Source organism: Miscanthus floridulus, chromosome 4 (assembly GCF_019320115.1).
Source record: "Miscanthus floridulus cultivar M001 chromosome 4, ASM1932011v1, whole genome shotgun sequence".
NCBI lineage: Eukaryota > Viridiplantae > Streptophyta > Magnoliopsida > Poales > Poaceae > Miscanthus > Miscanthus floridulus.
In genome coordinates, this window is record NC_089583.1 from 105141890 (window position 1) to 105165005 (window position 23116).

Here is a 23116-nt window from a genome sequence, read left to right on the forward strand (position 1 = left end):
CTAGCTCCCTAGATGTACCCTCCCCTCCATGGAATGGGAAGGGTCCCGACTCCTACAAGGACTAACCAATACCTATCAGCACAGCCTTGTTCTCTAGGTTGTCCCACTTGATGTCATCGACTACCTCATAATTGTCTCCATCATCATCATCATCATCGCTGTCGGTGTCCAACCCTTGCTCCCTCACCTGCAGCTTTCGCTGCTTCTTCCTCTTCTTGTCCTCCTTCACCTTCCTCAGCCGCTCACCCTCGGCGCGATTCGCCACCCTCATGGATGAATCCCTCGGCAATGGTGCCAGGTGATCCATGAAGATGAGGTCCCTTAGATGGTCCCGCCCCTCTCAAAGTTAGTATCAAGAGGTTGGGAAATCGATTGAAAAGAAGGCAGGAGGAGAAGAAACTTACGAAGACGACGTGGCCTGGTTTCGGTCGCATCGGAGGATGTCCCGGCACCGGGAAGATGAAATTGAGGGGGCGCTCGTGTTGTCCCACAAAGGCTCCATCACCTCCTTGATGCATTGCACGACCTCGGAGTGGGGGAGCGCTCCCTCGGCAAGTGCCGTTCCATTAAGTGACACCTCAGGCGCCATTGCGTACAGCGGGAGCTTGCACATCATCAATGGCGCCACCCTCCTTGCGTGGTAGGCCCCAATGATGCCTGACCCCTTCAGGCCATTCTCCTTAAGGATGTGGATGGCAGCAATGTGGTCCTAGATCTTCTTCTTGTCCATCTCCAGGATGCCCCACTTCCTCCATGACTCTAGGGCCTCTTCGATCAGGCGCCCGATGAACTTCGATAGAGAGGCGGTGGCATCATTCTTGAGGTAGAACCACTATGAGTGCTACCCCTTGTTGGACGTCGAGAGTCGCATCGACGGGTACTCACTAACTTAATTGTTCTAGAGTTGGATGCCGGCGCACCCCATCAGCATGTGTAGCTCCTGCTTACCGCTCTTCTCCCCCTTCTTCTGGAGGGTGATGGCGAAGAAGTGCCTCCACAGATCGAAGTGGGGGCTGATCCCTAGGAATCCCTCACACAGGGCGACGAACATCGCCATGTGTTGGATCTCGTTGGGATTAAGGTGTTGTAGCTTGATCTTGTAGTAGTGCAGCAGCCCCCAAAGAAATCTATGGGCAGGGGTCATGAACCCATGCTCATGGAAGTGGGCAACCAACACCACATAGCCATCGGGCGATGAAGACAAATCCTCCTCGCCGGGCAGCAGCCACTCCTCGGCCGAGGTCCACGCACGGAGAAGACCATGACTGACGAGACCTTCCATGCATAGGAAGGTGATGTCGGAGCGGCACCATAGATCCATTAGAGGTGGGGGTGGATGGATGTAGGCTCGATGGTGGTGGAGATGCGGAGGCAAGAGACCTAAGTGATCGGTGGTGACGGTCGTGGCTACAGAGGCAAGGATGCAAGGTATGGAACCTAGGGGGTGAACCCTTTGGTTTTATAGTGGTGATGGATGCGAGGAAACCAACTGCCCGCCTAGATCTCCGCGCCTACCATGATTAGCCACAACGTCTCACCATGGGAAGTGCGCATGCAATCTCTGTCTATTCCCTCAAAAAACTTGTCAAACGTTTTGTCTCTCTGAATGGACCACGACTCACAAGAGGAATACGGATAAAAAAGCACCTCTATGGCCCGCCTAGGCCCAGGAGTTCGAAGGTTGGCCCATCGATGGGTTCGACAACCACTTCGGGCACCCTTAAAATAAGGGATGGAATGGATGGGCCCGCAAGTGGCTAGTACCCAGGTGCACGAGTGCCACGGGCATCTCGGCCCATGATCGAGTCTTGGTCGGGTACGATCCATGGTTTTTTCCCTAAAGAAAGGCATAGAGCCCTCAGGGTCGGTCCAACAGACCCGAGAACTATATGGATTGACCGCTGATAATTTAAAGTCAGTCACCAAGCTGACCCTATCCGGATCCCCGCGAATGGGATGCTGGGACCCCACTCGAACTAGCTAGCTAACAAAATCTCATGGCCATACCCATGAAGGGTCCAACCTCGACGAGAGGGAATCACCGTCCTTGGGACATGCCGTGGGTAGCAAAAGAAGGCCAAGGCCCTCAGAGTCCTCCTATTCAGAAAAACCTCTGAAGGAGTATTCTACTCCTCCGTAGGCTCGGGGGCTACTGCCGGAGACCAATACTAGGGTACCCGAAGAGGTGGAGCTAACAACCATCAACATTGATTCGTCTGGGCAGTCAAGAGCGCGACTACAGCTCCAACCGACCCCTAGGTGCACAAACTCCACCACACCCAACCCCTGAAGGCAAACTCCACCTCGCCCGACATAGAGGCTGCGGGCTCCACCTCGCCCGACCTCTAGGGGTTGGTTACGCCTCGCCCGACACCAAGGACGCGGGCTCTGCCTCACCCGACCCTTGAAGGTTGGCTTCACCTCACCAGACACCGAGGCCATGGGCTCCGTCTCACCCGACCCCTGAGGGTCGGCTCCACCTCGCCCGACATCGAGGCCACGGGCTTCGCCTCGCCCAACCCCTAAGGACGTACTCCACCTTGCCCGACATCTGAGGGCAGAATTCGCCTCGCCCGACCTCTGGGAGCAAACTCCACCTCACCCAACACCTGAGGGCGGACTCCGCCTTACCCGACCGCTGGGGGTTGGCTCCGCCTCACCCAACACCGAGGCCATGGGCTCCACCTCGCTCGACCCCTGAGGATTGGCTCCGCCTCGCCCGACCTTTGGGTTTGGGCTCCCCTCGCCTAAGCCTTGGGTTTACACTCCACCTCGCCCGGCCTCTGGGGAGGAACTCCACCTCACCTGACCCTGAGGCTGGGTGCTCCGTCTCGCCCGACGGAGACCCATACCGTCGCTAATGACTCTAGGTCCAAGTGTATGGGCCTGGGTCAAAGCTCTGACACCAGGAGGGAGACTGGCACGCCTCAATGTAACCCGCGCAACGATGGGTCATGCCCGAGGGCTCACATCAGGAACAGCGTCGAATGTACCGGTGCTGTTCTGCCTAACCCCTGTATGAACACTTACGGGCACGTCAGTTCTCTTCGACGTTCACCAAGACGGGATGGAGCACCATGACCAGCGAACGACGCCTACACATGGTGCCAATGACAGATAGGGCCGCGACGTGAAGCTGTCCCAGTTGACGTCTACAGGGTCGATGGGACCCGCATAGAAGAAAAGAAGGACCCGACGATCGTGGAGGACTTCTCCTTCTGATTCTCCTTTTTTCCCTCCACTGTAACCCCTGCTTTCTCTTGGCCTATAAAAGGGAAAAGAAGGACGTCCCATTAGGGGGCATCGAACCAACGATCCAACTCAACTCAACTCGAATCGATCGCATCACAGCACATCGCACCAATTCAAACTCAAACCTTGAACTAATTAGAACACACAAGCACATAGCAGAGAAGCGACCGAGCCCTCGGCGCCCGTTCGCTCCTCTTCCCAGAGACTTGGGACCTGTTCCTCGCTCGACCGTTTGTAACCCCTACTATGAACTTTCAGTGATAGTAACACGAGCAGCAGCAATGAACTGGACGTAGGGACATTCTGCCCGAACCAGTATAAACCTCGTGTCCTCTTAGCACACCATCCGATCCAGACGCTCAATATTAGAAATTTACTTGTTGGTGGCAACTCAAAACACCGACACTGTCCTTGGTGAGATCTCTGTGTTTTTATTGGGGTGTCCGCGTCCTACCCTATTCCGTTACAAAGACCGAATCTACATGTCTATATCCAATATGAAGTCCTCATAGCTCACGTGTCTGTGTTCTATTACTGAGGTTTAACCTAAAAAATTGTGGCCCCATATAACGCATGGGCATATATGAAAAAATAGGATGTTATTGAATTTTCAGTTTACACAATCAATTTCATTCTATTTACATTAATGGATTTGGACATAGTTTAGGGTTCTCAAAACAAAATCGTTTATTAGTTTTTTTAATTATCTTTTTTATAAAATTGTCGTTGTACGTAAAGACAAAAATTCGTTGCACCCGATACAATGCACGGCATATATGTAGTTTTAGTACTAATCATATTGATATTTTTAATAAAATAGATCAAATCTAAGAATGTTTAACTAGTCTCAAACCTAGATTACATTATTTTTAGAATGGAGAGAGTACTAGAAACTCTACAAGGATAACAGCTCCGGTGCACCCTTTCTAAACTAGCACAATCTTAAAAGCACATATAATCAATTAAATCACTTTATTCTTATTACTGTTGTAAAATTTAAACACTTATCATAAATTTAAACAAAAAGAGGAGGAATCCTAGTAATGTGTACGGCGTCTCTTGATCCTTCACTTCTTGGGCTATCAAACTTAGGCCATGTTCGCTTGTCTTATGAGCCGTACTATTTCAATGAACGAACAGTGTTTTTCTCTCACAACAAATCAGCGAACAATACTTTTAGCCATGGTTTTTCAGCAAAGCGAACATGGCCTTAATAGATTCATATTTATTCTTTTCCTAGCATGGTGATTTTTGGAATGAACGAATGGTGGGTACTCGAACAAGTGATTTAAAGAATGAATTATTCTCATAAGTTTATATATATAGACAATGTTTCACACAAGGCACGAGTTTTATTGATGGTAGTTGAACTCGTGGGTGCGGGTGCGGTGCCAAATCACACTTGCGGGTCTCATCAGGTTGGGACCTGAAATGAACGAGGATTGGGTGTAGGTGCTAAACCTCAACCGCAGGTGCCTATAAAGGCTTGAAGTATAAGGATCATCTCATGTAACCAAGTATCCACAACCAGATGTTAACAATATGCTTAGCACCTAGGTCTCAAGTTTTTGGTAAAGTTCATGGGCAGTCCTCAAACTTATTCGACTATATCATCTTAGTCCCAAAACTCGCAAATCGGTTGTTTAGATCTTCAAACTTCTTCAAGTATGCCATCCCAGACTCTAAACTCACAAATTGTTAGTTTAGGTCCTTAAAGTTATTCCATTGTGTCATCCCGTTCTCTAAACATACAAATCACTCGTTTAGATCCCTATTTTTTGTTCAGGGCTCACAGTCAGTTCGAACGGGTCTAGATCCATGCCCGTATGATAATGTGGCAACGCTATGTCTCCCTTCTCCCTTTCTCCCTTGAGCTTCCCCTCTCCTATTTCCTATCTCTCTCTCCTCTGTAGCCTCGAGTTGTACAACAATGATGACCATGCCGCCCCAAGCCCTCACAGCCCCATTCCCATGGATGTCTACCGCCTTGGGCGGATGAGCACTTAGCCGAGTGTTGCCCCTAGCCACGCTCGTGAAGTCACCTCAGTTGTATCACCCTAGCACATGGCAGTGCCTCCTAAGTCGTGTCATCCCTGAGCTCATGGGAGAAGAGAGAAAGGAGAGAAAAAGAGCTCGGGTCCGTCTAAACAGGCGATTTGCAAGTTTAGAGAGTGAAATGATATATACAACGAAACAAGCTAAACGAGCAGTTCGTGAGTTTAATGACTAAGATTACACAGCCTAACAGAGTTAAAGACCGCCAATACGTTACTTTCAGTCCATTTCAAAAACTTGCCGGCCAGAGAGCCATTTGCGGTTCATTGTCCAACGACGTTTGGACACGTGGTTCTGCTCCATTACTCTCTGCACGCCATGGACATGTAGAGTCAACGACGGGTGTTTACTCCATCTACACCACGTCCGACCGTTGCCGTCCCTAGTAAATTCATTCCTATTCGGGAAGTAAAGTCCCTGACTCTGCTTCTCCAAAGGTCCAGTACAACATCATTAGTAGTGACAGCTAGTGCAATTACTGATTACTAAAGTCCATTTGGCACGGCTCATCCAAAACGACTTCACCTATGAAGCCAAAGTCGGTGAAGCCAGAAAAACTGGCTTTTTCCGGCTTATAGTTTATTTTAACCCCGGCTTACAAAACGGCTTTACGCTACAGTGCTTCGATTTACGCAAAATAGATGAAGCCGAAGCCGGCATAAGCCGTGCCAAAGAGGCCATAATTATACTTGCCCTGTTCGCTTGAGCTTATTCCAAACTACTTTTTGACCATAGAACAATATTTTTCTCTCACAACATTTCAACATAAGCATCAACATAAGCTAAATTTCAGCTTCAGCGAACAGGGCTAATTGTTCAGTTCTAAGGAATTCACACAAATCCTTTAATATGGTGTATTTTACTTTAACACAGCAACAGTTCCTCAAACATAAAAAAGCAAAATGTTCCTGGTACAGTGGTACGGTTCGCTTACACTGCTTTCTATGATAAGTCCTGTCATCTGCTGCTTTCTTGTTCTCTGTTTCATTCCATGCCCTCTGTCTCTTCTTCTGCAGGAACTCTACAAGGGGCTGGAGCGCCACGTCGACGTCCTCGCTCCGCAGCAGCATCTCCGACACCTCGGCCGGCGTCACGTCCACGGCCGAGAGCAGCTCCTGAATCTCCGGGAACAGCGTGTGGTTGTCGACAAGGAAGTAGTTTCTGGCCAGCGTCTTGAACGCCTCCCAGCAGCAGTAGCCCATGTAGACGTGCATGTCCATCCGGCCCGGCCGCAGCAGCGCCGGGTCGAGGCGGTCCTTGTAGTTGGTGGTGAACACAATGATTCGCTCCTCGCCGCAGGTGGACCACAGCCCGTCGATGAAGTTGAGCAGCCCGGACAGAGTAATCCCACTCGGAGGAGAATAGTACGCCACCGGTGGACTGCCGTCAGACCCGTAGTCGGCGTCCATGTCGGGCTCTGGCGCCCTGCCGTCCTCCCTTTCCCTCGACGCGACGCCCTCGAAGGAGCAGTCGATGTCCTCGATGACGAGGATGGATTTGTTGGGCATGTGGACGAGCAGCTTCTGCAGGTCTGAGTTGAAGCGCACCTCGGACAGGTCGAGGTCGTAGAGGTTGAAGCGGAGGTAGTTGGCCATGGCGGCGACGAGGCTGGACTTGCCGGTGCCCGGCGGGCCGTAGAGGAGGTACCCACGCTTCCACGCCTTGCCGATGCGGCGGTAGTAGTCCCTTCTCCCCAGGAAGCGGTCGAGGTCAGCGATGATGGACTGCTTGAGTGCCGGGTCCATGGCGAGCGTGTCGAACGTGGTCGGGTGGTGGTGGTTCATGCCGTACCAGGACTGCCCCTCATTCATGAATATCCTGAGCGCGCGGTCGCGTAGCTGCAGCTGCTCCGCCACGTACATGACGAAGGGCACGTACCGCTCCACCGCCACGCCGGCGTGCTCGGCGTCGAAGCTGAGCTCCAGGTTCTCGCGCGGGCCGCCGACGCCGCGATTGCCCTTGTTTCCATCCTCGCCGTCGCTCTCGACGGAGGTCCACGTGAACTCGACGCCTTCGAAGTGGTCGACGGTTGAGCCACCGGGCTCCATGCACAGGATCGTGCTCCACGAGGCGGCGCCGTCGGGGTCCCTGGATCGGGAGAGCGTTAGGCCGAGGCGGCGCATGGCGCGCGGGTCGATCCGGGTGGCTAGGTACGCGCGCGCCGAGTCGAAGAGCTGGTTGTCGTTGTAGCCGCCGTTGGACGGAGGCCGGATGACGATGGTGTGGCGCTCCTTTTCGCCGCGGCCGCGCACCAGCGCGCCGCGGGGCGCAGCTCGTCCGGGAGCAGCTCCCGCGCCATGCTGCGCGCCATAACGGCGTACGCCGCCGCGGAGGCCGCCGTGGCCAGCGCCCTCTTGTACGCGTCCAGCACCCTCCCAGCTCCCTGCGACGGCGGCACTGGCACGGCCAGCGGAAGGCGGTCCATGGTCAGCTGCCGAACGCCGGCGCGTTGTGCGCAGTGTGCTTCTCCTCTGAGCTCTGAGGTGCTGGGTGCTGGGTGCTGGAGGCTGGAGCTGGGTTATGCCGTGGGCTGTGCAGTGCTGTCTGGCAAATGGCTTGTGCTCTTAATATATCTCCCTGCAAGTTGCATGCAGAATATTACGTATTTTTCTAGACAGACAATAGTATTTCTCATATATGACAATTCAAGGAGCATCTGATCTCTCCGATCTGTTCACGAGCATTAGCTTTATTTGTCTGTTCACGAGCATTACCCTTTTTTTGTAAAAACTCTTCCCGTTTTATTGGTTGATTTGTTCCTTTATCTTCCCGCTCACGTGATGTCATAGCAATAATGATAATGTTGAGCTAAATCTGACGGCAATTTAGACTATATACACTGCTCACTGGTGCGATGACTTGCTAAGACTTGCCTGCATTTGTTCATTACAAGGAGGAACGACATTGTGACTGTCAACCCCAGTGATAACAACAATATTTGTACTGTTGCATCCTTCACTATTCAGTTTGTTTGTTTAACTAGAATTCTTAGTCATATAGTGGATTGAAACCTTAATCAGCACATATTAAATTGTAACATTTCAACGAGCCTGTCGCTCTCATTTAAGAATAAAACAGATGTTATTTTTTTTTTGGTAATGTTCATACACTCTATTTTTTATTTTTTCTTGTAAATTCCCGCGGCAACTCGTTGGGAAATTCTTCAGATTACTTATAAAAATCAAAAGAACCGATGCAAAGCAGGTCGTGTGGTTAATCGTGTGCTTTTTTCTTATGCATGCATCCGTGCACCTCTCTGATCGAAGTGTGAACGTGACGTACAAACCCTCCTTCACTCATGCATGCATAGCAACGCGCTCCCACTCATTGTGTCTTTTTTGCGTTTCATTCATCACTCACAGATTCTTCATCACTCGCACATTCTCTATTTGGAGGCGTGAGTCGTGACTCATGACAGGAGGTTCATTGCACTGGGGCAGCCATATCTTTGCAGATGCACATACTCGTACAACGGGCCGCCGTGATAGCACCACGTATCTGGTCGATGCGCGCACTGCCGCACGCCGTCACGCTGGATCGCATATTCGCAGGGGCACCACGTCCTCCTACTGTCACGCTGCGTTAGACAGGTTCGACAGGATTTATTGTTGCTGGAGCTAATTTTTTAGAGAAAAATACTATTCCAATAACTAAAAAGTAGGACTCATTCTGACCTATAAGCGTAAGCGAACATAGCCTTAACTACTATAAGCGTTGGGCCCACCGCAGAACGGCTGGCCCGCAGTTTCTTCACTTTCCAGTGTACTCCTACATGGGCACTCTGGGCTCAACTGCAAACCGAAAGGCTACTGGGCGGCAGATGCAAAACGACTCCCTGATCGCGTGTCGCCTCGTGTGCAGGACATTTTTTAGTTTGATTAAATTGGTAGAAAATATTAGCAATATTTATATCTCTAAATAATTATAGAAAGAATATATTCAAATATCTATCTAAATATGTACTATAAATATCAATATTTTTTTAAATATATTTAATAAAAGCTGAGAATGTTTGACTCCTCGAAAAATAGGAACGACACATTAAAAAGGAAAGAAGGGAGTAGTACGCTCCATGGACTAGAAATTGTATTTTTTATTTTTTAGAAAGTTATAGAGCTACACTCACAACTTTTGTGTAAAATATTTTATGCGATATAAGTTACCACCACAATTTTATATCATATCATTTTCAATATAATTTTTCATAACTACGAGTGGAAAAATTTATCATAATAATTTCTTAATATAATTTTCTAACATAAATTTTATATAATAAATTTTATGAATAATATACTTATACATGTATTTTTGTTGTCCAACATATTTATTTTAGATAAACTTCTGAACCTAAAAATTGTTCATAGCATATAGAAGAAAAAAATGTCAATTGACATGAAAATTTTTAAAAGAGGAAAAGAGAGAAGAAGAAAAAAAAGAAAAAAGAAGGTAACAATTGCAAGGATGTGGGGATTCGAACCATCTTCAAAATGGAATTGTTGGTTAATACATAAAGATCATGGTGAAAAGTTGTCGTCAATATAGGTTAATATATAAATCTCTTCTTTTGATTTAAAAAGCGTCATGATAAAAAGTTATTGTGATAAGATTGTTTGTGTTAGAAATTGTATTAAAAATGTTATGATAAAAAATTATGGTGATAAATTGTTTATAAAATTATGTCAAGAAATGTATTGAAAAGTTACGATAAAAAGTTATGATAATAAGTCTGGTTCCGCAAAATGTTACACACAAAAATGTAATTATATGTGTATAACTTTGTAACTTTTTAATAAAAAAATTACAGAAATGAATCTTTCAAAAAAAAATCACAGAAATTGGTGCGGTCGTTCCCTTTGCTTTTTTTAGCACCCGGTCGTTCCCTTTCCTGGTTTTTCTCTGCAACGAACGATCGCTTTCTTTCAACGAACCATCGCTCAAATGAAATTGGGCAGCATAAAGTGAAGGGCCGACCCGTATAATACGCCCCAACCAGAAAATAGCCGCAGTTGTGGCAAGTCGGAACTTGTAAATAAAACAGTAAAAGACGTGTACGACTAGCAGACACGTTATCTGAGATAAAAAAAAGCAGACACGTTATCTACAGTAGAGATAAAATACAATTCAACAGCATCCCTTCAAATTCACTTTGCAATTTCAGAATTACCATCTGACATGTGGCTTGCAAATGGATTGAAACTCTCAAGAGTCAGCTTACAAAGCTCAACTTCGCTACACTATCACGGCAAACTCAGTAAATCACCACAATCAACATCAGTTCCAACGAGCTATATATATAATCTATAAACTTTATGTATTAGCCTTTTGACCACCGTCTCTGAGTAAGTCCTGGTCAAAATAAGCTTTATCTCCGGACAGAGGAAGTAAACCGTATGGCAATGGCAAACAGATCAAACGATTTCACCTCTTGATGCCGCGGTCTCGTAAAATGTGTTGAGAGGATACCATTTTTACATCCATATAGGCGAATTCATAGTAGTACAAATAGGATCCTGGCAACGGAATCTATTTGCTTTCAAACATCTAAATACCATGTAAAAACAAAGTTCTTCTTTGGAACAAAGTGAAATTCTGAAACTGAAGTACTAAATGTATTAGGTGACTTAATGTGAAATGATTACATGATTTAGCATTAAATAGCTTGTTTTAGGGTGTGAAAATTCTAGAGAGGACAACTGTCACAGAACTACATTGCACCATATTATTGCCGATTTGTGAAGTTGTACACTTGCATGATTACCTTAGAAGGTAGTATATCTTAGGTAATAGATTAACATTAACTGCATTTCTATATGAGGATAGTCATGTACTACCTTCATTCCTAAAAAAGGGGTTTTTTAGCAGTTTAAAGTGAAACCACCCACCAAATTTATAGAAAAAAACAACAATATTTACAGAAATGAGCTTTATTAGATGCATTACAAACTGTATTTTCATACCGCTGGAGAGCCCAATATGCTTGTTCCTCTCTCTCTCCCACGCTCCCTTATCTCGCTGTGCCGCTTTGTCTCCCTCTCTGGTTGCTGCTCGCGCGCGGACAGGGCCGACCAAGCCCAGAGCTATAACACCCTCGGTGTTACGCCCTAAACCAACTACTAAATTATGTCATGAGCATCATGTTTATGTAATAATGCATGTGATAGAAGATGTTGATAATTTTTTTAGCCTAAAATAACCAATAAAAATGTTAAATGAATGTTGATTCAATAGCTCATGTATATCAAGTAGGGTTGAAAATCAATTTTTATTAAGCAAAAATACTATAGAACATGTGTGTGATACTTAAATAAAGTTTGAAGTACAAACTTTGTAGATGACAATGCAATTATTGTTGTAGAAAAATAATATGACTAGCTAGTATTTCTAATGGCTTAGAAATAGAACTTGAAGTCAAAATCAGCTTAAGACTTGGAAGAAATTTTAAGTTTGAAAACAGTGTGACAATACCATGTTGGCGAATTAATTCTGTAAAATCTAGCTAAAGATCAATGCCGTGTTTTTGCTCCTTATGGTAGACTGATGTGCCCTCGTTAGTATGGTCGAGGTAGATTAGTTTCAACTATGTTAGGATAGTTTTTAGACATGCTTTAAAATTCATGCACATCATATGCTTGGCTCAGGCGCACGGTCACCTCGAGCGGCCGCTCGGCGTCGCGTAGCTGGCTGCTTTCCGCGCGTCGTGGTGCCGACCCCGGTTGGCCAATCTGGCCGTGGGTTGGCCGTGGCCGGCTCTAGCGGGCCGCTGTCTTCGCCCTACAGCTGCTGGTCGTCGCGCTACTGCCCCCGCTGCCGCCCTTCTCGCCTCATGCTGCGGTGCAGTTACTGCCCTCCTCGCCATCGCACTCGTGGGCTTGTCCCTGCTGTCGGCGCCGCCGCATCACCATCACGTCCGCGCTCTCTGCAATCCTGTGCCACTGCCTGGCCCTATCCGATGGCACTATCTCTGCCGCATGGGCGCTGTCAGCCAGGTCGTGCGCGGGGTCAAGCCGATGTCGCGGTGGCCTTCGTCTTGCCGACGTGGCGCTCTTTCTGCTGCTTGAATCACCTACTCGCTGAGTCGCTGCCTACCTCCATAGTCACGTCGCACTAATGCCCATGTCGTGGTGTCACTGCCCTCCCTCACATCGTCTTGTTGCACCAGTCCTGCGAGATGGTCCCACGCGCGATCACTGCTTCACTGTCGCCGCCCGCGTCCTGCCATGGCCAAGCAGTCCCATCACGGCGCTTCACAACGCGTACGGATGCCTCGTTTCATTAACGCAGCCTCGACCAAAGCAGGCATAGCCTTGAAGAGCTGCCGCCCCCGCCTGCCCTTGTCATTGACAGAATTGCCCGCTTCGCACGACAAATACGTGAGGTTCGGGACACCACACCTCAATTCAACGTTCTAGTAGTTAGACAGGAAAGCCAGCTTGCATCCCGACCCTCACCTTGGCGTAACCGACCACTACTGGTGGCCAATTTTTGGTTTCTCACCGCTGGCCAGGTGCGCTACTATGCCAGTGAAATTGGGGTAAGGTCTCAATTAGTTCAATTATTTGTATCCATGAGCTCGCCTTGACCTCCTCTATTTGGTGCTCGCGCCATTTGGCCAGGGTGCTTACCAGAGACGTGGTGACGCATGGGTGTCCATCTCGGAGCACCGCCGCCCCAGCAGCTCGCACGTGGCTAGGCCACCTCGGCACTCCTCCGCCTGAACCGTCACCATAACATGAATTCTGCTGAGCTACTGGTGCTTACCCGCTATCCCTACCACCCCGATAGAACCTTAGGTCATCGAAACAGTCACGCCACCACCGTGGATAGCCGCTCGTCGCTGTAGCCCACGACAGCGCACCTACGAGTCTCTAACCGCCACATATCCTTGCGCGTTTAGCTGTAGATAGTGGTCGGCCCTTTACCCCCGTCGTAGCACACCTAGGTTGTCCGGCGTAACCACCTTATGCCATCGGCCGCCATGCCGATGCGCGAGAGGATCCCCAGGGACCTCCCCATGGTAAAGGAAAATATCCGAGGGTATAGTTGCAAGATTACTTATGGTAGGAATAGTGTGCATAGTAGTCATATTATTATCTAAAAGCACGGGGGCCTTTCTACAAAGCTGCCGTCGCGCGCGGGCCTCCCGGCCTTGGGCCATGTTGGGCCATCGCGACATGCACGACAACCGTGCTCACGCTGGGCCGCTAGGCTACCGGGCCAGAATGGGTTACTGCCAGCCCTTTTCTTTTTCTAAAGCATTTTCTAATTTAGTTTCTAAGGTAAACTTGTAAATTCAATAGAAATTTGTGTAGTTGGCCAAAAATTATGAAACTAATTTTGTTAGGTTCCTAAAATCATGATCTATCTGCTAGTATATTTTATTCACATAGTTTTATAATATTTTTTAGAGTTATCTAATTAATTTGAGATTCTTAATATTGTAAGATATAAACGTGTAGGAATTGTCGTGATAAATTGGTGATAGTGTTGGCTCTGAAACTTTTATAGTAAATTCCTCACATTATTAGGTGCTCACTATAATTTTTGTAGCTCCATAATAATTAGTTTGCTAAGGTAGCTAAATGAGACCTAGTTCAAAAATATATGTTTAATTAATAAAATGTCGAAACACCTTGGGATTTTAAAACTAGAATATTTTTCTGAAAACGAAGCCTTACATGATGACATGGATATGTGGACTAGTATGTTAGTCATTAAAGCTAGCTCATTAGCTTGCGCAGAGGACTATGTCACATGTGGTGTGCAGTTGAGTTGGTAAGGAATCTATGCGTGATGAGAGAGGTCTTGTGTTCAAATCCCACACAGCGCAAGCGTGGTCTCAAGAAATTCATTTATTTTTTATACTGAGGAGGGAGCTTTACTCCCGGTTATTGACTCGGGACTAAAGGGAAGCACCCTTTAGTCCCGGATTCTTACTCCCGGTTGGGAAACCGGGATTAAAAGGGGTTCCCAACCGGGAGTAGAGCTGGTCTCTCTACCAGTGAGTTGCTGTTGATTTTTACATCTCTACATTGCATCCACGTATATCATAATAGGAACAATGATGGATCATGGAGTCGACCGAAGTAGCGGAAAAGGTGGCGCCTTGATGATTGTGGCACCAATGGAATGCTAATCTTTAGCTATATCTTTCCAAGGCAAGCCCCGGTGCATAACCCCTATTATTCTACACTTTATTTTATGCTTGTGCATTAAGTTTTAAGGAGTTAAATAAAACTCACTTGCATATCAGGATCGTGTAGATTGCTATATTATCATATGAGTTCTACTAGTATATCAGGATCATGTAGATTGCTATGCTATAGGACCCGATAGAAGTCGATTGATTACCTGTCACTCGTGAGAGATATGAAATATATTATTGTTGTCACTATAGTACTATCACATGGAATATATATAAATGATAATTGGAGATCAGGCGGAATGGTACTTTAGATCTAGACTTGGTTAGGCATCTGAGCGAGGCTTGTATTGCACTTGTTCCGCCTGTGTTGATTGAGGACCGTCCATTGTTGTGGATGGTAGTCAAGTCACAGACTTATTATCCTGAGCACATACTTGCGTATGGGAGCGGAAAGGCTCGCTACGCTCTTGTCGTGGGTTCTGGCTCTTTTTGGATCGACTAATTGAAGGCGGGGAAAGGTGGAGGTCTAAGCACCATACTAAAATCGGGTCTCAATTGTGGGGGCTTGGAGTCCAAGTTTGGATTGGGACCTGGACCCCGTGATAGGAGTGGAATGGGTTGGTCTTGTTTGTATCTAGGGTACAAACATGGCGTGTGTTTCAAGGTACCCAGCTGGGATACATTGATTCGTGAATCGTCGTTTTTGTGAGACGGTATAAATTGGCTATGGTCTAGCACCGTAGTAAGAACTAGAACTTGAAATGTGATAAAATGGTTCTGATTGCTTACCACATGCTTGAAAGTAGCATAGGTGCTTACATAGAATGGTTAGCTAATAAACTAATGATGACTGCTAATAAAATTAAATATAAGGACGCACATTTAGTAATGCTTTCACAGATGCAATAACCCACAAGCCAAATAAGCCTTGCATATCCTTGGAGTCTTTTATTTTCCTCCTATAGGGTAAGTCTTGCTGAGTACAATCGAGTACTCAGGGTTTTATTCCCCCTGTTGCAGGTGATCGGAGGATACTTAGAGCTGACTCTTATGTGTGAAAACCTCCTTGTGGGCTTAAAGGAGTTTCCTTTTACGCTACGACCGTAGTGTTTATTTATAACTCTCATTAAAGGTTTTTATAAGAAAAGATGTAAATTCTGCTAGCATCTCTTGTATAAAAATATCCACTATGTTAATGCTCCACCATGTCATTAAATTAATCATGCTTCCTCTGTAACTCTGATAACATTGTTATATTCTGTTATTATAATCAATTGGGATAATATTCTGGTACTGTAATAAAGTGATGCAAGAAATAACTTAAGAATGTTGTAAGCTTTATTCTCTCTTTTATGATCCTGATGGAAAAATATGGATTTTCGAGTTCTCTCTTGGGGTGTGCTCGACGGAACTGTGTAGTTTAGTGTCCTCTCTTGGGTACTTAGTGTCTAATGAAAGACAAGTACTCCTAGGAGATATTAGATTAGACGGTTCTACCACAAGAGCTCCCCCATCACCGTTGCTCCCTTTCTTCTGGCCCTCTCGCGCCCCACTCCTAGCTCCACCAACGTCGCCTTAGGCTTGTAGTTCCCCCTATGCATGCTAGCCGAGCAAATCCTACAGCCGCCCCTTTTTCCTGCTCGTGGCGACCATAGGACAAGAACCGTGGTGAGTTGTCCCTGGTGTCCCTCCACCCAGCCAACCACGCTACCTCCGTGTTCGCCTCACCTCGCCCTCCATCTCTTGCACGCGTTCGTTGGGGTGGATATCTGCCGGCACATCACCACCGCTGGTGCTGCCTACGACATGCTGCTGGTATGCGCGACCGACCCTACACCGCATCGACGAGACTCTATTCATCCAAACAACAAGTAGATGTTGCGCTTGAAAACGAATGTTGCAAGCATATGTTTGAAGTGTTTTGGATGTTTTAAAGGTATGTTGCAAGTGTTTCATATGGATGTTGCAAAAGTAGATCGGAATGTATCATATGTTGCAATGAATGTACACATATATTGCAAGCGTCTGTTCCAAATGTTTCACATGTTTTTTGAAACGTATGTTGCAAGTGTGTTTATCTTGATGATGCATAGTTTCACACATATGTTGCAAGCATTTTATATGAATGTTGCATATGTTTTTCAATAGCTTTTCAAGCATTTTTAGGTGTTTTTATTAGTGTTTCAGACACATGTTTCAAGTGTTTCATCTGTCTTCACATGTACGTTGCAAATGTTTATATCTTAACGTTTTAAAAATAGAGCGGCTCTTGCTGATGGAGACCCACCTACCGCAGCAGGCATTTGGGCAGGGAAGTAGAGAGGTCACGAGCGGTCTTCATGCGGGGTCAGGAGGCGTGGGCAAGGTTGGCGAATGACAAGGAGCATGGCAGGTAAGTCAGCGGAGCCCTCGGTTGCCGATTCGGCCGAGGGCGCAAGAAACTTCGATGACAACCTCAATTTGTTTGTGCCCCCTGCCTTACTTGTATCTCTAATCTTTTTTCTTTTTTTCCCGATTTCCATGAAGTGGCCGTGAAATTTCCAAACATATATGGAGGAATCTGCTTTCTAAAGCCCACATTCTTGATCTTGGATTCTTGATATTGAGGGCCTGGATCTTGGATCTATAAGCCGTTTGTGCTGATTTGTATGACTGATTTGTTGAAAAAGAAAAATATTGTACCATGGTTGGTAAGCCGACTTATAAGTCGGCTTATAATAACAGCCGAACAGAGTGGTAACGCATCGTCACAGGCTGTCTCGATCCTGGCGAGCTCCATGCCAACACAGATCCTCGGACCCCCGCCGAACGCAACGAACGAGTATGGTGGCGCCGCTGCCGCCGACTGGTTCTCGAACCGAGACGGGTCAAACTTTGCCGGCTTGGGGAAGATGCCCGGGTCCATATGCGTCACGCTCGCCACCCAGAAGACCTGCCATCCTTTTGGGATGAGGTAGCCGTCGAACTCGACGTCCTGTGTCGCTCGCCGGAAGTTGCCAAAGACGGGAGGCACCAGGTGAAGGGTTTCCAGTGCGACACGCCACGTGTACTTCATCTTCGCCAGGTCCTCCCAGTCTAGGGCCTCGCCGTTGCCCTTGTTCTTTGTGATCTCCTCGTGCTCTGCGTCGCGAGCCACGACGGCGGTCACCTCAAATCATACCGAAGACGACGTGGGAACGGTGCGTTCTAGTTGGGTTTCTCACCTTGGACCATGGCAGCGAGGGTATCCAGGTCATTGGCGAGGTGGCGGACCATGAACGTTATGAGGATGGAAGACGTGTCGTGGCCGGCGACGAGGGCCACCATGGAGTTGTCCACGATCTCGTCCTCGCTCAGCAGCCGCGCGCCGCTGTCGTCGTTCAGACTGAGCAGGCACGCGATGAGGTCGCTGCTCCGGGAGGCCTCGCCCCTTTCCAGCTTGGCCCTGGTCTCCCGCACGATCCCGGCGATTAGCCGGCGAGCCCTGGCGCTGGCCCTCAGGCTCTGGCTAAACGTCGTGAACGACAGGTTCATCGGGATGGCCCACATGCCATCCATGACGCACGCGAAGTCGGCGGCGAGCGCGTCCTAGAGCGGGCTCCGCCCGAGGCCGAAGAGCAGCAGGGAGATGATGTCAAACGTGAGCCTCTTTATGAGCGGCATCACCATGATGGTGCGCTGTCTGGCCCAGCGCTCGTCGAGGTGGCGCCGCACCGTGCCGTCGATCTTGCCCACGTACATCCTCAGCATGTCCGGCTTGAGTAACTCGGCTAGCGCGCCATGGATCCGCTTGTGGTCGGCGTCCATCAGGTCTAGGATGCTCTTGTCCCCGAGGATCCTCTACACGGACTGGGGCTGCTGCAACGCCAGGGCGCTGCTGAAGAAGATGAACTTGTTGGCCTCCGGCCCCGTGAAGGGCACCGTCGGCGCGCCGAACAACGATAGCTTGGACACCGGGCCATACTGGTGGATCCGGTCCTAGATCCACAGCTCGGCGGTGTTGACATGCATGGCGCAGAGAAGACCGAGGCTCTGGCCGATCACCAGCAGGCCCAGCGAGCCCGATGGTAGCTTGGTCGCGGCCGGCTGCCGTGGCTTGTTTGCCCTCATTAGGAGATGGAGGTGCACGGGCAAGGCGATGGCGATTAGCGCTAGGACAAGAGAGGAATCCATTGGATAAGAGCTGGTGATGCTACAGCCTCCTCAACTCAGGGGAATGGAAGATGCTCAGGAGTCCTAGGTCCAAGACATAAGTCAGAGGTGATCGGCTGTGTTCTGGTGATGCTACAGCCTCCTCAACTCAGGGGAATGGAAGATGCTCAGGAGTCCTAGGTCCAAGACATAAGTCAGAGGTGATCGGCTGTGTTCGGTTGACTAGAAAAAAACGGTTGATGCTGTTTATTGTGAGAAAAAAATATTATTATTTTATTAAAATACGGCCGATAAGTTGAAGCCAACAAGGCCATCGATATACATAGGCGTCGCATCATTGCAGTCTGCACTCTCTGCAGTGCACGAGAAACAGACTATTCTGTTTGTTTATGTGGTTTAAAATATTTGTATGGGAATTCTCTCCGAATTTTTCTGCAATGTTGTCCCCGGAGAGGAAGTCAAGAGCATCGCATGCGCAGATGCTGCGGTGGCATAAAGACAAAACATAAGGTAATGCTAGGGTCACGACTTATGTCATCTGTCTATTGCACGTACTCCAGAACATTTCCCCACTCACTCGACCATTAAGGCCGCCTCTACCACGCCGTCCATCTTCTATAGCCGCCTTCACCGAGCCATCCACCCGTCCCACTCTACCTCGCCGCTATGGCAATCCCCTACTGCGCCTCAATTCCGCGCCACGCCGCATCCCTCGTTGGACCCCCACTTTACCTCACCTATCGTGGCGGCGGGGTTCACCGTGCCACCACTACCCCGGCGCCACTAGTCGAAGGTTGTCACTGGCCGAAGACACTACAACATGGAGCCACACCACCACCGACCCGAGCTTCCTGCCGCAACAGGCCGTGGCTGCTAGCGATGTTGTGTTTCAGATGTTCCAGACATATGTTTTCAACTATTTCATCTGAATGTTGCACATGTTTGCAATGGTATATAGCCATGTTGCAAGCATATGTTTCAAGTGTTCCAGGTGTTTCAGACGTATGTTTCAATTGTTTCATCTGGATGTAGCATAACATGCATGTTGCAAGCTTATGTTTCAAGTGTTTGAGGTGTTTCATATGTATGTTGCAAGTGTTTTATTTGGATGTGACAAAAGTAGATCTGAATGTTGCATATGTTTGCAATGGCTACACATGTGTTTCAGGTGTTTTCAGGTGTTTTGCAAATGTTTCAGACATAGTTTGCAGGTGTTTCAGCTGTTTTGGACATATGTTGCAAGTGTTTCATCTAGATGTTTGGTAGTCCTACATGCGCGCGTGAAACAGAGCAAGCACGATAGTCAGGGCGGGAAGCAGCGTGGGGTCCATGCAGTGGGGCGCAAAAATAGGCGGCGCAGGCTCCTTTCGCATGCAGCGCGGTCTCACGCCTATTATCGCGAGCCACGTCCAGACGCGGGCGTCCATCCGAACATCCCGGCGCTAGCCTCTCTGCAAAATATATATATGGTTTTTGGTTCGTGGAATGAGGTAGACCAAATACTCCATATATTTGATAGGTTCTTGGGATGATTTAATATGTATTCGCCTTGTGCCAGGACTCAGAAATTATGATTTACACCAAATTAGATGACTTTATAAGACTCCAAATTACATGTACATAGTTACCATTTCGACGGGATGTTTGATTAGCGAGGGCTACTTATCAGTGAGAGCTAAAAATTAGCTCAAATTAGCATCGCTAGTTTGTTAACAAATAGTTTGAGGCTTGGCTAAATAATTAGTCGACCTATTAGCCTCCTATTTGGATGGGCTAAGACTAAAATTTAGTTGGCTAACAATTAGCCTTAGTATCTAATCAGGAGTTGTTTGTACTCAACATTTTTATGGTCTATATTTATTTGAGATTTGTGTTGATTTGTTTTGTTTTTGTCTCCTTAGTTTTGTTCATGGAAAGATTTCTTTTTATTGGGTCATGGTGCAGAACCACCCAGACAACAAAAATAGGCGAAGCTAGCAAAATTCAAGGTGTACTTGCCTTGTATGCGTGAATTTGTCTTTGGGTGCATGGATAGTGAAAAATTAACCATAATAATTGTTTTTACATTTTTTTCATGAATGTGTTGTGTGTTGGCACCCCTGGTATAGCTCTGGCAACCCGTGTGTTGCATCTCCAATGATGAATAAAAACAATGGATTGAAGAGTTGAAGCATGAACATTAATGAACATATATATATGTACACTAACACAAACCTAAACCTGCATTGTTGTCTTTCAAGTTGTTGAACGGTTGAAGGTGAATCGGCCTCACGTGTTGGTTTAGTACATATAACTAGAGAGAAGATTCACATCGATATTGAACATAGCACGCATGGTTGTGCTTTTTTGATGAGGCAGTTCACCACTAAATTGGAGTTGCCCTTATGCTATGATTTGTGGATCATACTTGGTGAGCGAACATGATGCCAGGAAGTATTGTAGAATTCATTGCAAATATGAAAGGTCCTAATATGGCTAGAGGAGGGGTGAATAGCATATTTAAAACACTACAAATTCACTAGAGCAATTTGCTAGTAAACTAAATGGCGAAATGCAAACTTGCTCTAGCTCTACAAGGGTTGCAAGCCACCTACCCAATAATTCTAGTTGCTATGATCACTAGGCAGCAAAGAGGCTCAATCACTACTCACTAAGAGCTTTCAACAAGGCTACACTAAAGCTACTAAGTAAGCTCTCAAAACTAATTACACTAAATAGCTTGCTACAACTAGTTTACAAGAAAGTAATAGAGTGAGTAGGGTGATTATGCCGTTGTGCCGGGAATGAACCAATCACAATATAAAGATGACCAATCACCGAGAGAAATCCAATTACACAAGAGACACAAGATTTTTCTCCTAAGGTTTACGTGCCTGCCGGCACGCTAGTCCCTGTTGTGTCGACCAACACTTGTGGTTCAGCGGCTAAGAGGTGTTGCATGAACCTCGTCCACACAATTGGATACCGAAAGAACCTACCCACAAGTAAGGTAACTCAATGACATGAGCAATTCACTAGAGTTACCTTTCGGCTCTCCGCCGAGGTAAGTACAAGACCCCTCACAATCACCAAAGCCGGCCATGAACAATCACCAACATGTGCCAAAGCTCCTCTACTGCTCCAAGCCATCAAGGTGGTGGCAACCACCAAGAGAAACAAGAATGCCCACAACCAACATGATCCCAAGTGACATTAGATGCTCAAACACAATGCAAATGCACTTGGATCACTCCCAATCTCACTTTGGATGACCATTTCACAAGCTAGATGAGTGGGAGGTGTGGGAGTATGCTCACAAGGTGTATCAACAAGTTAGAGAGCCAAGAGAGTGAGCAAGAGCTGGCCACCACGCTTAAATTGAGACCCAACAACTCAACTAGCCGTTATACCCCTTCACTAGGCTTGCTATGAACTGACCGGATGCGTCCGGTCGCTGCGTTAGGTCAACGTCTGGATGCCATGTGTATCGTTCAAACAGATATAGTCATTGGCGCCCAATGGCTCTCTCTGCACGAATGTTAGTGAACGATCAGACGCGCTGCTTGAAACATCAGGTCAAATCTAGAGAGCTCCTAGAGCCACCTAGGAACGACCGGACATGTCCGGTATCACCGACCGAACGTGCCCCTGCGTCAGGTCCATAGAACCACATGTTTTGTCTCCTCTAACCAGATGTGATGCTCAGCGTCAGGTTTCTCATTGCACATTGTGTCATGTCGCTCGTTGCACAGAGTGTTCGGTCACGCTAAAAAACTACACCGAGAGGTCCAGGGCATGACCTAACGCGTTAGATCCAACACGAACGGACACATCCCGGCATCTGGTCATCCCTGCCTTAGCTTCTCATGCTAGGGTCAAATACCGGACACGTTCGGTCCCAATTCCAGACATGTCCGGTCATATCTGCGCCACCGTCCATGTTTGGCATACCGGACGCGTTCGATATTAGTGTTGGATGCATCCGGTCACCCAGTGACCAGCGCGAACAACTCCTTTCTCAACACCCTTGCTTCTATGTGCCAACACCAAAGTGTCTCACCACTGGTGCATGTGTGTTAGCATTTTTCACAAGCATTTTTAAGGGTTAATTGTTAGCACACTAGGTCCAAATGCATATGCATGGAATTCAATCATCTAGTGGCACTTGACAACCGTATCAACCATGAGAATTCCCCTCTTAATAGTATGCCTATCGATTCTAAATCACTCACACCCTCTATGGTATCTTGAGTGCAAACCAAAAATGGCTCCTATCAATATACGTTTGCCTTGGGCCTATTTTTTGTTTTTCTCTTTCTTCTCTTCCAAATGTGCAATACTTGATCATCTTTTGGTCATCACCATCCATCATGCTGCCTATTCGCTGGTTAGTTTTTGGGCTGGTTTGGGCTGGCTGGTGCTGGTTTATTGTGAGAGAAAAACACTATTGGCTGGCTGGTTTGGGCTGGCTGAAACCAACAAGCGAACAGGCCGATGATCATCCTCTTGCTCCACCACTTGACATGAGACCATCCTTTCATGTCTACACACTTAGTA

At 47.4% G+C, this 23116-nt stretch overlaps 2 pseudogenes; both read right to left on the bottom strand.

Annotated features, from left to right (window-relative positions):
* Positions 1–6089: 6089 nt before the first annotated feature.
* On the bottom strand, positions 6090–7819 carry LOC136548988 (AAA-ATPase At3g50940-like; annotated as a pseudogene).
* Positions 7820–7825: 6 nt separating this feature from the next.
* LOC136548989 (taxadiene 5-alpha hydroxylase-like) lies at positions 7826–18604 on the bottom strand (annotated as a pseudogene).
* Positions 18605–23116: the final 4512 nt, after the last annotated feature.